Source organism: Schistocerca nitens, chromosome 1 (genome assembly GCF_023898315.1).
Source record: "Schistocerca nitens isolate TAMUIC-IGC-003100 chromosome 1, iqSchNite1.1, whole genome shotgun sequence".
NCBI lineage: Eukaryota > Metazoa > Arthropoda > Insecta > Orthoptera > Acrididae > Schistocerca > Schistocerca nitens.
The window spans coordinates 656,932,974-656,945,453 of NC_064614.1; positions in this window are offsets into that span (position 1 = coordinate 656,932,974).

The window sequence follows — 12,480 nt, forward strand, 5'->3', positions numbered from 1 at the left end:
CGCGACCGCTACGGTCGCAGGTTCGAATCCTGCCTCGGGCATGGATGTGTGTGATGTCCTTAGGTTAGTTAGGTTTAAGTCATTCTAAGTTCTAGGGGACTGATGACCTCAGATGTTAAGTCCCATAGTGCTCAGATCCATCCATCCTTTGTGAATCAGTTTCACACTAACACAAAATCGCAGAGCAGCAAATGTCTGAGTTGCGCTGCGTGAATAATTCCAAGGATCATACTTTTGGGCAAACCAGAAGAAAGGTAACACGACATACAAATCATCAGAGGGACATCGACCGTATGCCGGGCAAGAGCAATGCTTAAACAGAAATTTGATTAAATTCCTAAACGACATCCGTAACAAAATGCAAGTCGAAATAATAGGCGTAAATCAATGTAGTGGGAAATGACACCGATAGTAAGACACCTAGACGAAATGACAAAATATAAAGAACACTTAAAACATCTTTTCAGTTCAGTGGTAAGGACCGTAGCACCAAATTCTGTGTTATGGATAAACAATACAGATATGATACAAAAGTGGATAAGCTGCAAGGGAGCCAGTGAAGAATTACACAAACTGCTAGAAGAATGCGTTAGGACGTGGCACCGACAGGAACCGCTTTCTTCAGCAAAGAAAATACAATAGTGTTGAAAGAACTGTGAGAGAAGCCCGAACAACAGGGGAGTGACGTGCTAGAACATACATTGATAATATGAAATGGTGCATTGATAATGGCTGGGCACTAGCCAAAATTTAGATCTGCCGAGTAAAACCTTCAAGTAAAGGACGACTGATTGCTATGCTCTGTCATTTGAAAGACAAAGTTTTCAGAAAGCTATGTATGTGCGACCAACTTAAGTGGCACTTACAAATGAAATCATGATAAGTTGCAGATACTGTTCATGTTCGACTAAACTAAGTGCGACAGTGACAAAGAGGGTCAAATCTTCGACCGGCCATGCAGACTAGGCTTACCATGTGTTTCCTAAAGTATTTAAGGCAAATGGTGCGATGGTTTCTTTGAAAAGGACGGAGCCGACTTCCCTTCACATCCTTCATCATTCCGAATATGTGTTCCGTTTCTTATGCTCTCGTTATTCACAAAACGTTAAAGCTCAAACTTCCTTCAACCGTGCACCTCTGGGACACAGCATTATTTGCAAGTGTAAAGTCTGGAAATTATTAAAGTCAAGTTGAAACGTGGCGCTATAACAGTAGGCGAAGTTGGAAATCTACAGGAAAGTTGATATTGTAGGAAGGGACTGGTGTCAACGCACATTCGAGTAGTGAACTTGGCAACGGAGTGAGAAATCTGTAGTGCGGAGATCCACATGGAAAGGAATTATCGGACGGTATTAAAGTTTCGAGGGAATGGCAGTATTCCTGCACCAATTGATACCAGACAGGTACGCTGCGTTGTCACCTCATAAACAGCTTTTGTAACCTTTGGCTTGACATACAAGCTGCGTCTAAAAATTTCGGTGAATGATAGAAAATAAATGAAACAAGAGTTACAAACGAAGTAGCTTTATGGCCTTCAGAATGATCAACAAACATCTGGCGTCGATTGTAAGGCTATAGCAAACTGTCAGCAAACGCGTTTTCTGGAATCGCTCAAAGAACCAAGGTCACGCGTTATTCGATATCCGCATCATTACAGAAAATGAGACCTGGCGCCACCAGTACGGCTCGGAGACAAAGCGACAGTCAATGGCATTGTGCTCATCGCATTCCTTCCCTCTCAAAAAATGTCGTCTGACAAAATCCAAGTTTAAGATGAGGCTGATCACCTTTTTCGACAGCAACGACTTGAACCATCATGAACCCGAGGGAGGCAAGGAAGGCGAAGAACACCATGCGGTTGACTATCGCTTGGTCTTCGGGTGGTAGTGGCCACACCAATTTTCATTATCTTGAATGATGTGGACATCCAAAAACGCGTTACCAGGAGGCGTCGAGTGATTCCACAAAGTCGGCCGTTGTGGCCGAGCTGTTCTAGGTTCTAGGGGACTGATGACCTCAGATGTTAAGTCCCATAGTGCTCAGAGCCATTTGAACCTTTTTTTTTTTTTTTGATTCCACAAAAATTGTTTGCTTACAGTTTTCAATAGCTTTACAATCGATGTTAGAAGTGTGTTACAGCTAATGGTGATTACTTTGAAGGCCAGTAAAGATGTTTTGTTTCTAACCCTAGTTTCCTTCATTTCCTGAGGCCGTTCACGGAACTTTTCAGACGCACCTTGTATTACGTCGTCATGAACTACCAACAATAATGAGTGCTACAGGTGACAATTATTGTTAATAACAGAAACAACACCAGGACGGCTGAAATTTCCGAATTTGTCTGGCCTTGACATGGCAGATATAGAGGGTGGTTCCAAATGAATATTCGAGTTTTAAGGCTTTGTAGCGTTTACCTCATTCAACTTACGTTTATAACTAAAACAGCTAAAAGAGAAGCTCGGACAGTTTTGTTTGTATACCTAGTCACAAAGGGAAGGGTACGGAACGACCAAGAGTGACTGAGAAACGTGTTGAACGAGTGAGAGCCTTTCACGCGTAGCCCTATCAAATCAGTTCGGGAGGCTGCTCGTGAATTAGCAGTTCCATTGACGTGTGTTTATGGAGACAGTATCGTTTGCTGCAGCTACAACCTCTAAAGTCTACAGACTACTGCTTGCGTGCCAACGTTGCACACGAAATGTTGCTGCACGACGACGGAGATTTTTTGGATCGGGTTGTCTTCAGTGGTGAAACGACATCTATATAAGCAGAAATGTGAATACATATAATATGCACATCCGGGCGTCAGCAAATGGCACAGTTGTAGCGAGACTCCCTGAACTGAATATTTTTTATTTCATAACCGGACGACAAGGTTACGGCCTTCCGTTTTCCGTGCAGCAACGGTAAATGGTATTTATCTTGACGCGCTAGAGCTATGACTCTTTCCTCAGTTCGAAGCAGCTCAACAACAAAACTTTATTTGGCAGAAATTCGGTACATAACTCATTGGTTAAACGACCTCTGGATTGACCGTGGCCGGCCTAAGTGGCCGTGCGGTTAAAGGCGCTGCAGTCTGGAACCGCAAGACCGCTACGGTCGCAGGTTCGAATCCTGCCTCGGGCATGGATGTTTGTGATGTCCTTAGGTTAGTTAGGTTTAACTAGTTCTAAGTTCTAGGGGACTAATGACCTCAGCAGTTGAGTCCCATAGTGCTCAGAGCCATTTGAACCATTTGATTGACCGTGAGGGGCCGGATGACAAAGCTTGATTTGCATGACCTCCACGTTCACACATGATCGGGCGCCACGCGATTTTTACCTTTTGAGGGTCTCATAAAGGACCATGTGTATGCGCTTCTGCTACCAGCAGATATATCCGGATTTAGAAACAGCATGCTTGCAAAGATTACTCCAGATACAGTGGTCTAGATTTGGGAACTCACCTACCGACTCGATGTGTGATGAATAGTCTACTCATTGAGCAGTTGTAAGAAAAACTATTTGAGTTACACTCTCATGTGACGTATTATTTATAATTGTAAGTTGAATGTAATACATACTACAAACCGTATATTAATTTCGAAAATCCTGTATTTCTAAACATTCATTTAGTCTGATGATTCCCTTTATCTCATCAGCATTTTGACAACAGATCTTGCCACAACGTTTGACTTCGAGCAATGCTATTAGCTTGTGTCGATAATTCGTCCGCTCCTACGATGTAAGAATTGGAAGTATTGCTTCCTTTCGCTTACGGCAAGCCCGTTTTTCGATGCGTAGCTGAATAAGAGAACAAGAAACCAAGATGTATGATTCAGGACAACATAATTGCATTAATAATGCTATATAATTAGTGTAAATTTCCTTTACTCGTCAACTGCTAAACATGCCGCCATGGCTCCAATATATTAGGCCACGATTTTATAAAACAGATCTGAAGATGCTCATTATAGACCGAAAGCGGCAGTCTGATGACAAAAAGTTTGTAAGCATGGACGCGAAGTAAAGGAAATTTGGTCTATATTCACTGTTAAACTCGCGATCATGTCGCAGCTTGTGAATATAAATAGACTTCAGCGCAGGGACGGGGTCCAGGGAGAGTTGGCGCCGCCTATAAGTTCGAATTGTTCTCCCTCCTACTGCAACGGTTTTTACCCTCGGTCAGTCGTACCACCACTGGCAGCACGGAGACGGCTGCATATTATAGATTTCTCAGAAACAGGGCGCACCGTACCTTAATTAACTTTTTGCTAAATGTCAAGGGAATTTTGTGAAAAATGACGATGTAATTTAGCTGCATTAAACTTCGCGAGAAGTTGGTACGTCTCGTGACGAAACTCGTAATTACTTCGCGAAATTAGGATCCTTTAGCCTGTGTTAACACTTTATCATCGGACCGGCTGATTTGATTTTAGCCGTCTCCGCTTCCTCTGCTAGTAATCCAACGCTCCCGTTCTACTGTACGCACAGGGAAACAAGGCAAAATACTTGATTACGTCCTTTCACTCAGCTCACCGCTTCACTCTTAGCTCCTCTGCTTACCATACAAATAACGGATACTTCGATATAGTCTGCACGTGCATGTGGGAAAGTATCTTCAAGGTATACGGTCTATTTTCGAAATTAGTGAATGGTGTAGGTGAAACACATGTACAGTATATATTAACCAATCACGACGTTGTCTGCAGTAGCTCAGTTGCTCGTTCGTTAATCTGTCACCAACAATAGTTGATTTTCTTCATAAACCAGTTCAGGTAGCTGAATGGGTGCATAAACGAAAGCTGACATTAAAACCAAAGTAAAAAGTTGCTGTAATATGCCACTGTGTGGACTGGCATGAAGCAAGTTACTGAAAAAGCATGCGGATTACAGTAAAGAAACACTCGTAATCTTCAATGATTTGAGTAAAACTTTTGATCGTGTGAAGAGAGGTAAGCCGGCCAGTGAGGCCGAGCGGTTCTAGGCGCTTCAGTCTGGAACCGCGCGACCGCTACGGTCGCAGGTTCGAATCCTGCCTCGGGCATGGATGTGTGTGTTGTCCTTAGGTTAGTTAGGTTTAAGTAGTTCTAAGTTCTAAGGGACTGATGACCTCAGAAGTTAAGTTCCATAGTGCTGAGAGCCAACTACGACATGGTCGCGTATACGAACAGTGATCCAATACTGTCAAATGTTTTTTATTCCAGTCTTCGATCACAATATGAATTCTTTAGACGATGACCGTTTTCGGTCCGTAATGACCACCCTCAGATCTTTTTTACACCATGTTTTGACGATGCCATTATGGCCTTATCACTTTAGGACATGGTGTAAAAAAGATCTGAGGATGGTCATTACGGACTAAAACCGGTCATCGTCTAAGGAATTCATATTGCGATCAAAGACTGGAATAAAAAACATTTGAGAGGTAAACATTTTCAGTCCGATAAACATGCCATAAAAAGCATGTGCGACAAGAAACATACTTCAGCAAGTAATCGAAACTGAAGAATAATCAACCTGAGTTGGATACTATTACCAACCATACTATTTAAATATTCATACAAGAAAATTTTTTTTGGAACGGAACGTGCCTTGCCATTTACACATGATTTTAAAAATCCAAAACAATAAACTGTCTATGCTATTTGTAGAAGTCCATAGTGAAAATAATCTACATTCTAGTCAGAGAATGAGTATACGAAGTGCCTGACGATTTCTAGTAAGAGAGAGAAGGTAAGGAACATCTGGAAACTGCAAATACCTTACTACATGAATGGCCCTTTAATCAATAAATTAATACAAAAATATTTGGTAACGTTGGAGACATGATACCACTCAACAATGTTTAGTGTTTATTCTAATTTATTCAGAGCTTCCCTCAGAGTTATTTGAACATATTTATTACTTCTAGCCCTCTTAGGTCTGGCCTGCATCTCGTGGTCGTGCGGTAGCGTTCTCGCTTCCCACGCACGGGTACCCGGGTTCGTTTCCCGGCGGGGTCAGGGATTTTCTCTGCCTCGTGATGGCTGGGTGTTGTGTGCTGTCCTTAGGTTAGTTAGGTTTAAGTAGTTCTAAGTTCTAGGGGACTGATGACCATAGATGTTAAGTCCCATAGTGCTCAGTGCCATTTGAACCATCTTAGGTCTGGCTGGATTTGTTTCACAATAGAGAACCCGCAGTGTTGAAACGGATACGGTTTACGGAGCACAACGTAATTCATTTTTAAAAGTTTCCCCTGTGTTTGCGACAATGCCGAAAAGTGACCACTGTCTACGCCTGACCGCCGGTTTGGGGTGCTTCCGTTCACCGGCCGCACTCCGCAGTAAACTAAAGCTCCTCCGTGCGTCAAAAGGCTCGTACGTGTGTGCTGGGCTGCTGGGCTGATGGCAGTCTGCTGCCTGATGGGGCATCGGCGCTGCCGGCGCCCTCTGCCAGTATCCCGCTGAGCTTTTATAGGAAAAACGACTGAAACTGGCGACCACTTCCCTACCTCTGATTTATCCTCTCTATCGCAATATTTCAGTCAAGTTATACGTTAAATTGTTTTAAGACATGCTGTTGCGTTTTTATGTACAGCTGAGAACTCCCTCAGGATGGCAATACACTGATGGAAGAAAAATCGCAGCACCACAGAGTAATTGATGCAGAATAATTAAATTTCGTGAATGCAATACGTGAGATCCACAGCGCAGTGGACAATGCCGCTCAGGCTGATGCCGTGCTCCTTGATTTCGGTAAGGCATTTGACACCGTGCCTCAATGCCGTTTACGGTAATGAAAAAAATACGAGCTTACGGAGTATAGGAGCAGACCTGCTATTAGATTCAAGACTTTCTTGCAGGTGGAACTCCACATGTCGCTCTTAACGGAACCAAATCGACAGATGTGAAGGAAGTACCAGAGGAAGTATGATAGGACCGTTGAAGTTCACAATATATATAAATGATCTAATAGAAAGCGTCGGATGCTCTTCAAAGCTATATGTTTGTACCAATGTAGGAACACCCAAAGATTTTGTAGAACGACCTGCAGAGAACTGATGAATGGGTGCAGGCCGCGGTGGCCGAGCGGTTCTAGGCACTTCAGTACGGAACCTCGCGTCTGCTACGGTCGCAGGTTCGAATCCTGCCTCGAGCATGGATGGGTGTGATGTCCTTAGGTTAGTTAGGTTTAAGTAGTTCTAAGTTCTAGGGGACTGATGAGGGTTGGGTTGTTTGGGGGAAGAGACCAGACAGCACGGTCATCGGTCTCATCGGATTAGGGAACCATTCCGGCATTTGCATGGAGCGATTTAGGGACATCACGGAAAACCTAAATCAGGATGGCCGGACGCGGGATTGAACCGTCGTCCTCCCGAATGCGAGTCCAGTGTGGGACTGATGACCCCAGATGTTAAGTCCCATAGTGCTCAGAGCCATTTGAACTGATGGATGGTGCAGACTCTGGCAGTTGACCCTGAACGTAAATAAATGTAATATATTGCACATATATAGGAAAAGAAATCCATTATTGTATAGCTACACTATTGATGACAAACAGTTGGAGACAGCGTCTGCCGCAAAATATCTAGGAGTAACTACCCAGAGCGACCTTAAGTAGAATGACCATATAAAACAGATAGTGGGAAAAGCAGACACATGACTCAGATTCATCGGAAGAATCTCAAGGAAATGTAACGCATTCACAAAATAAGTGGCTTATAAGGCACTTGTTCGCCCGATTCTTGAGTATTGTTCATCTGTCGGGGATTCCTGTCAAGTAGAACTGCTAGAGGATATAGAGAAGATCCAACGAAGAGCGGCACGTTTCGGCACCATATGTTTTAGCTGGCGGGAGAGCGTTACGGAAATGCTAAACAAACTCCGATGGCAGGCGCTACAAGAGAGAGGTTGTGCATCACGGAGAGATTTACTATTGAAATTTCGGGACAGCACTTTTCAGGAGGAATCAGACAACAAATTATTCCCCCCAAATATATCTCGCGTACTGACCACGAGGAGAAATTTCGAGAAATTAAAGCCAATACAGAGAATTACCAACAATCATTCTTCCCACGCACTATTCGCGATTGGAACAGGGTTGGAGGGATCAGATAGTGGTACCGAAAGTACGCTCCACCACACAACTTTAGGTGGCTTACGGAGTATGATGTAGATGTAGATGTAGGTAACACGTTTAAGTGACTAACATTGCAGGATCACAAGTTAATTTAAGCACAAGCCATTTCAGACGACAAATGCTTGGTCACTGATAACCGCTGCAATCGGACAGAATGTTGAATACAAGGATATAAATGTGCATGCATTGTGTTGTACAGGTGCTGGATGTCAGTTTCTGGGATGGAGTTCCATGCCTGTTGCACTTGGTCGGTCAGTACAGAGACAGTTAATGCTGCTCGTGGGTTACCTGATGATGTCACATATGTGCTCGATTGGAGACAGATCTGGTGGTCGAGCAGGCCACGGTAAAATATCGACACTCTGTAGAACATGTTTGCTTAGAACAGCGGTTTGGGGTGAGCGTTATCCTGTTGGAAAACACTCCCTGAAATGCCGTTCATGAATGGTAGCACAACAGGTCGAACCACCACACTGACGTACAACTTTGCATTCAGCGTGCGGGAGATAACCACGAGTGCTCCTGTTGTCATACGGAATTGCATCCTCAGACCGTAATTCCAGGTGTAGGTCCAATGTGTCTAGCACGCAGACAAGTAGGCAGCAAACCCTCAACCGGCCTCGTAGTAATCAACACAAGGCCATCACTGGTACCGAGGCAAAACCAGCTTTCATCGGAAAGCACAACACAGGTCCATCCGTTTTTCCAATGAGCTCTGCCTTGACACCACTGAAGTCGTCAGTGGCGGTGGTTTGGGGACAGTGGAATACTCGCTATCAAGGCGTCTTGCTCGGAGCTGTCCTAAAGTAACCGATTTGCAACAGTTAATTGTGTCACTATACTGCCAACTGCTGCTCAGATTTCTGCTAATGATGCTGCACGATGCACCACAGCCATACGTTGAGCACGATGGCCTTCCATCTCGTTAGTGCCATGTGGCCGTCCGCAGCCCGGTCTTCTTGCAACCGTACATTCTTGTGACCACCGCTGCCAACATTCATGTACAAATACAGTGACTACATCGCTGCCAAATTTTTCTGCAGAAGGAACATCCAGCTTCTCGTAGCCATATTACAAGACCTCGTTCAATCTCAGTGATGCGATGATATTGACGTTTCCGTCGCCTTGACTAACAACAACTCACCACGTCCAATCTCAAAGATAACACGATTTTTACAGCGTGTATTTAAAGAAAATCTGATTCACTTCCTCGTAGTGACGCCACTAACGCCACTCTTACGCAACTAGCGCGAAACTCGAATAGATATCATCTTTCAGATGTAGAAACTTGCCTACGACATTTCGTTTATCTTGCACAACTCTATCTTGGTGCTGCGATCTTTTTCGGTCAGTGTAGTTACTGAATTGTTGGTGACATCCTGTTCCTCGTATTCCATAAAAGCATTTGTATTACTATCACACCAACGCTTACTAACGAAAGTACAGCCCTATGAGGTATCAAACAAAATTTGTGATTACATTATTATTGGTAGAAAGGATCCAACATGTTATCTTTCATATAGTGTTATCGACTGAGGAGGAAGTAGCTTCTGGCTTGTACCAGAGAAGTGTGTTGGAACCCTTGCTGTTCATGTTGTACTTTAATGACCTGACGGACGAACAATATTACTAGTAAACTCAGACATTTTGCATGCTGTTTTCTGTAATTATGTACTGTCCGGAAACCTGCACACATACAGTCAGAGCCTGAAAAGATTTCAAAGTGTGTAAAAACTTGCAACTAGCTTTCAATGTTCAGAAGTGTAAAATTGCGCACTCACAAACAGTGACTACGTTAACTCACATAAATACCAGAGAGTAAAAATTTCTAAGCTTATGAAATATGAAATGGGCTCAGTCACAATTGACGTGGCAAGTCACCAAAGGAGACGAAACTTTCGTGCATACCATCAACAAATTTGCTAAATTTTTTTGAAGTTGGGAAAGTAGGAGATGAAGCTCTGGTGGAATTAGAGCAGCGAGGGCACTTGCCCGCGTAAAGCAAAGATCATAGGTACAAGTGGCGGTCCGGCACACGGTTTTAATCTGCCTGTCAGTTTCAAATAGGCACACACACCACTGTTTAGTAAGTATTCATTTTGGAAATTTGTTCAGCACTGTGGAAGCTGTTCCAAATAGTACATAGAACATATTGTAAGACCGGTAGCATCAATGATCTCAAGATTATTTGACGCAGGAGGAATGGTCACAGAATGCTGAAAAATCTGAAATAACAGACATTTGTGGATAGACGCAAAATGTGCAATGTTTCAAGTACAAATTTGAAGTGAATAATCTAGGAACATTGTACAACCTTTAGGTATCGTTCCCATAGTGATGGCAAACGCAGGGGTAACTACCTCCCGCACAGAGGTCATTTCTCCTGCATTCCATACGCGAGTGCAACGGGGAAAAACCCTGATGTCTGGTGGTATGGGACCGGCACAGCATCCATATGCCATTCTACACGTTCCCGCCACTTTGATGTGATCACTGTCCATTTTTCGACGTCAACGTGCCACAACTGCTTACAGACGGAAGGCGGCAATACTAGCAGTGGAGTATGGACGTAATATATCGAAGAGTGACGCGGAAAACAGTGCCGCCACTATGGTGTGGCGAGAAGGAGCGATTTTTCCGACGTCGAAAAGGGCATGATTAAGTAAGTGCCTTCCGGCTAAGGGTGGAAGCTTTTCCGAAACGCCTAAATTTGTAAACTGTTCGCATACCGCCGTGATTAAAGAATTAAAGCATACCGGGCATGGCAAAATGGCACTATGCAAAACCGCGCCGAGGCAACCGTAAATGACAGGGGGGAACGACGCCTGCGGAGATGTTTACGTGCGGAGACGTGCACCTGTTGAGCAACTGATCGCCCAGATGATCCAAGGCGCTACCAACAGTGTCTCCTCAACGACCGTTACGCGAAAGTTGCTGTTCATTGACGACGAAGCTTGCACGGCAGTACCGTAACTGGACGATCGCGGAATGACTACAGGTGCTCCTTTTCCGATGAACCACGTTTCATATTCCATCGGACGGCTACCCGTTGGCGAGTGGGCGTGGACTTCTGCAAGCAAACACCTCGCAATCAGGAACCGTTATGGTGTTGTAAATGTTTACGTGGCCACCCCTGGGCGGTCTCGTCATTATGCAAGGCACAATGGATTAACACAAGTATGCATCTCTCCTCGGGGACCGTGTCCACCCCCAGATGCACTTCGTTATTATTCAGCACGCTTGCATGCAACTTGTCACACAATCTCTCAGTGGTTTGTAGAGCACCAAGATGAGATTACCGTACTCCTCTGACTCCAAACTCCCCGTATCGTACACCCAGTCGAGAATCTGGAGGACCACTTCGACTGGTCTGTTCGTGCTAAGAATCCTCAACCGAAAAACCTAGCGCAGATGTTCATGGCACAGCTCTTTTCCTCCACGTCTCGCGCTGCAGAAGGTAGTTCGTCAGGCTTTTGACAGGTCGTCACGTTAATGTCCCTGGACCGTGTATTAAATGTTTGTTTCGCACAACTGAACAACCAGACTTTTGATCTGAGGTTATCAAATTGATTATGTTTCGCTTATGAGAGCACGAAGAATACTGCTCATAATGTTGTTTTCTCTCAGCTTTTAATGCTTTAAAAGAGATGTTACAACGAACTCACTATAGTATGCTACTTGCTCTCGGTTTCTTTACTTCCAAGGGACGAACGACGTTGACAAATGATGTTAATCTACAATAATGCAAAATGCACGTATTCATGGGTTACCATATTAGTAATGAAGACATATACTGTTTTTCTAACTTACAGGGTTTCTTACAAGGCCGCTCCTGACTTGTCTAGTTCGGTTACTTTTGTTATGATATTTGCCCCTTTACCCTCAATCCTCTCCCTTACTTTCAACTTTTCCCGCCCCCTTCCTCACCCTATATACTTTTGCTGTTATTTCTATCTGCATTGTTCACAGTTATACGTAATATGTTTATGTCACAATAACGTGTTTTAGATGGTAACTTATTATTCCTTACTATTTTATTAATTTTAAATAGTATTTATTATTTTAATTTTAACGTTTAAAGTATGTTTAGCAAGGTAAAGTTTCATTCACTATCGCCCAATCTCCTCACGCACACTACAAGTGCCATCTCTTGCAAGAAGCTTTCCATACGGTAAGCGTTGCGCACGTGACGCTAGCGCATTACCTGTACATTGGTGAGGAAAAACCATACGGCGACATTCATGTTGTGCATGTTTTATTACGGTGGTGAAATTTTATATTTGTCCCGCGCCTTTCGGTTATATTTTAACGTACCTCTGCCACAACATGTAATAAAGTAGGTCTGAAAAACTTTTTGTGTTCGTAACGCGATGTGATTGTA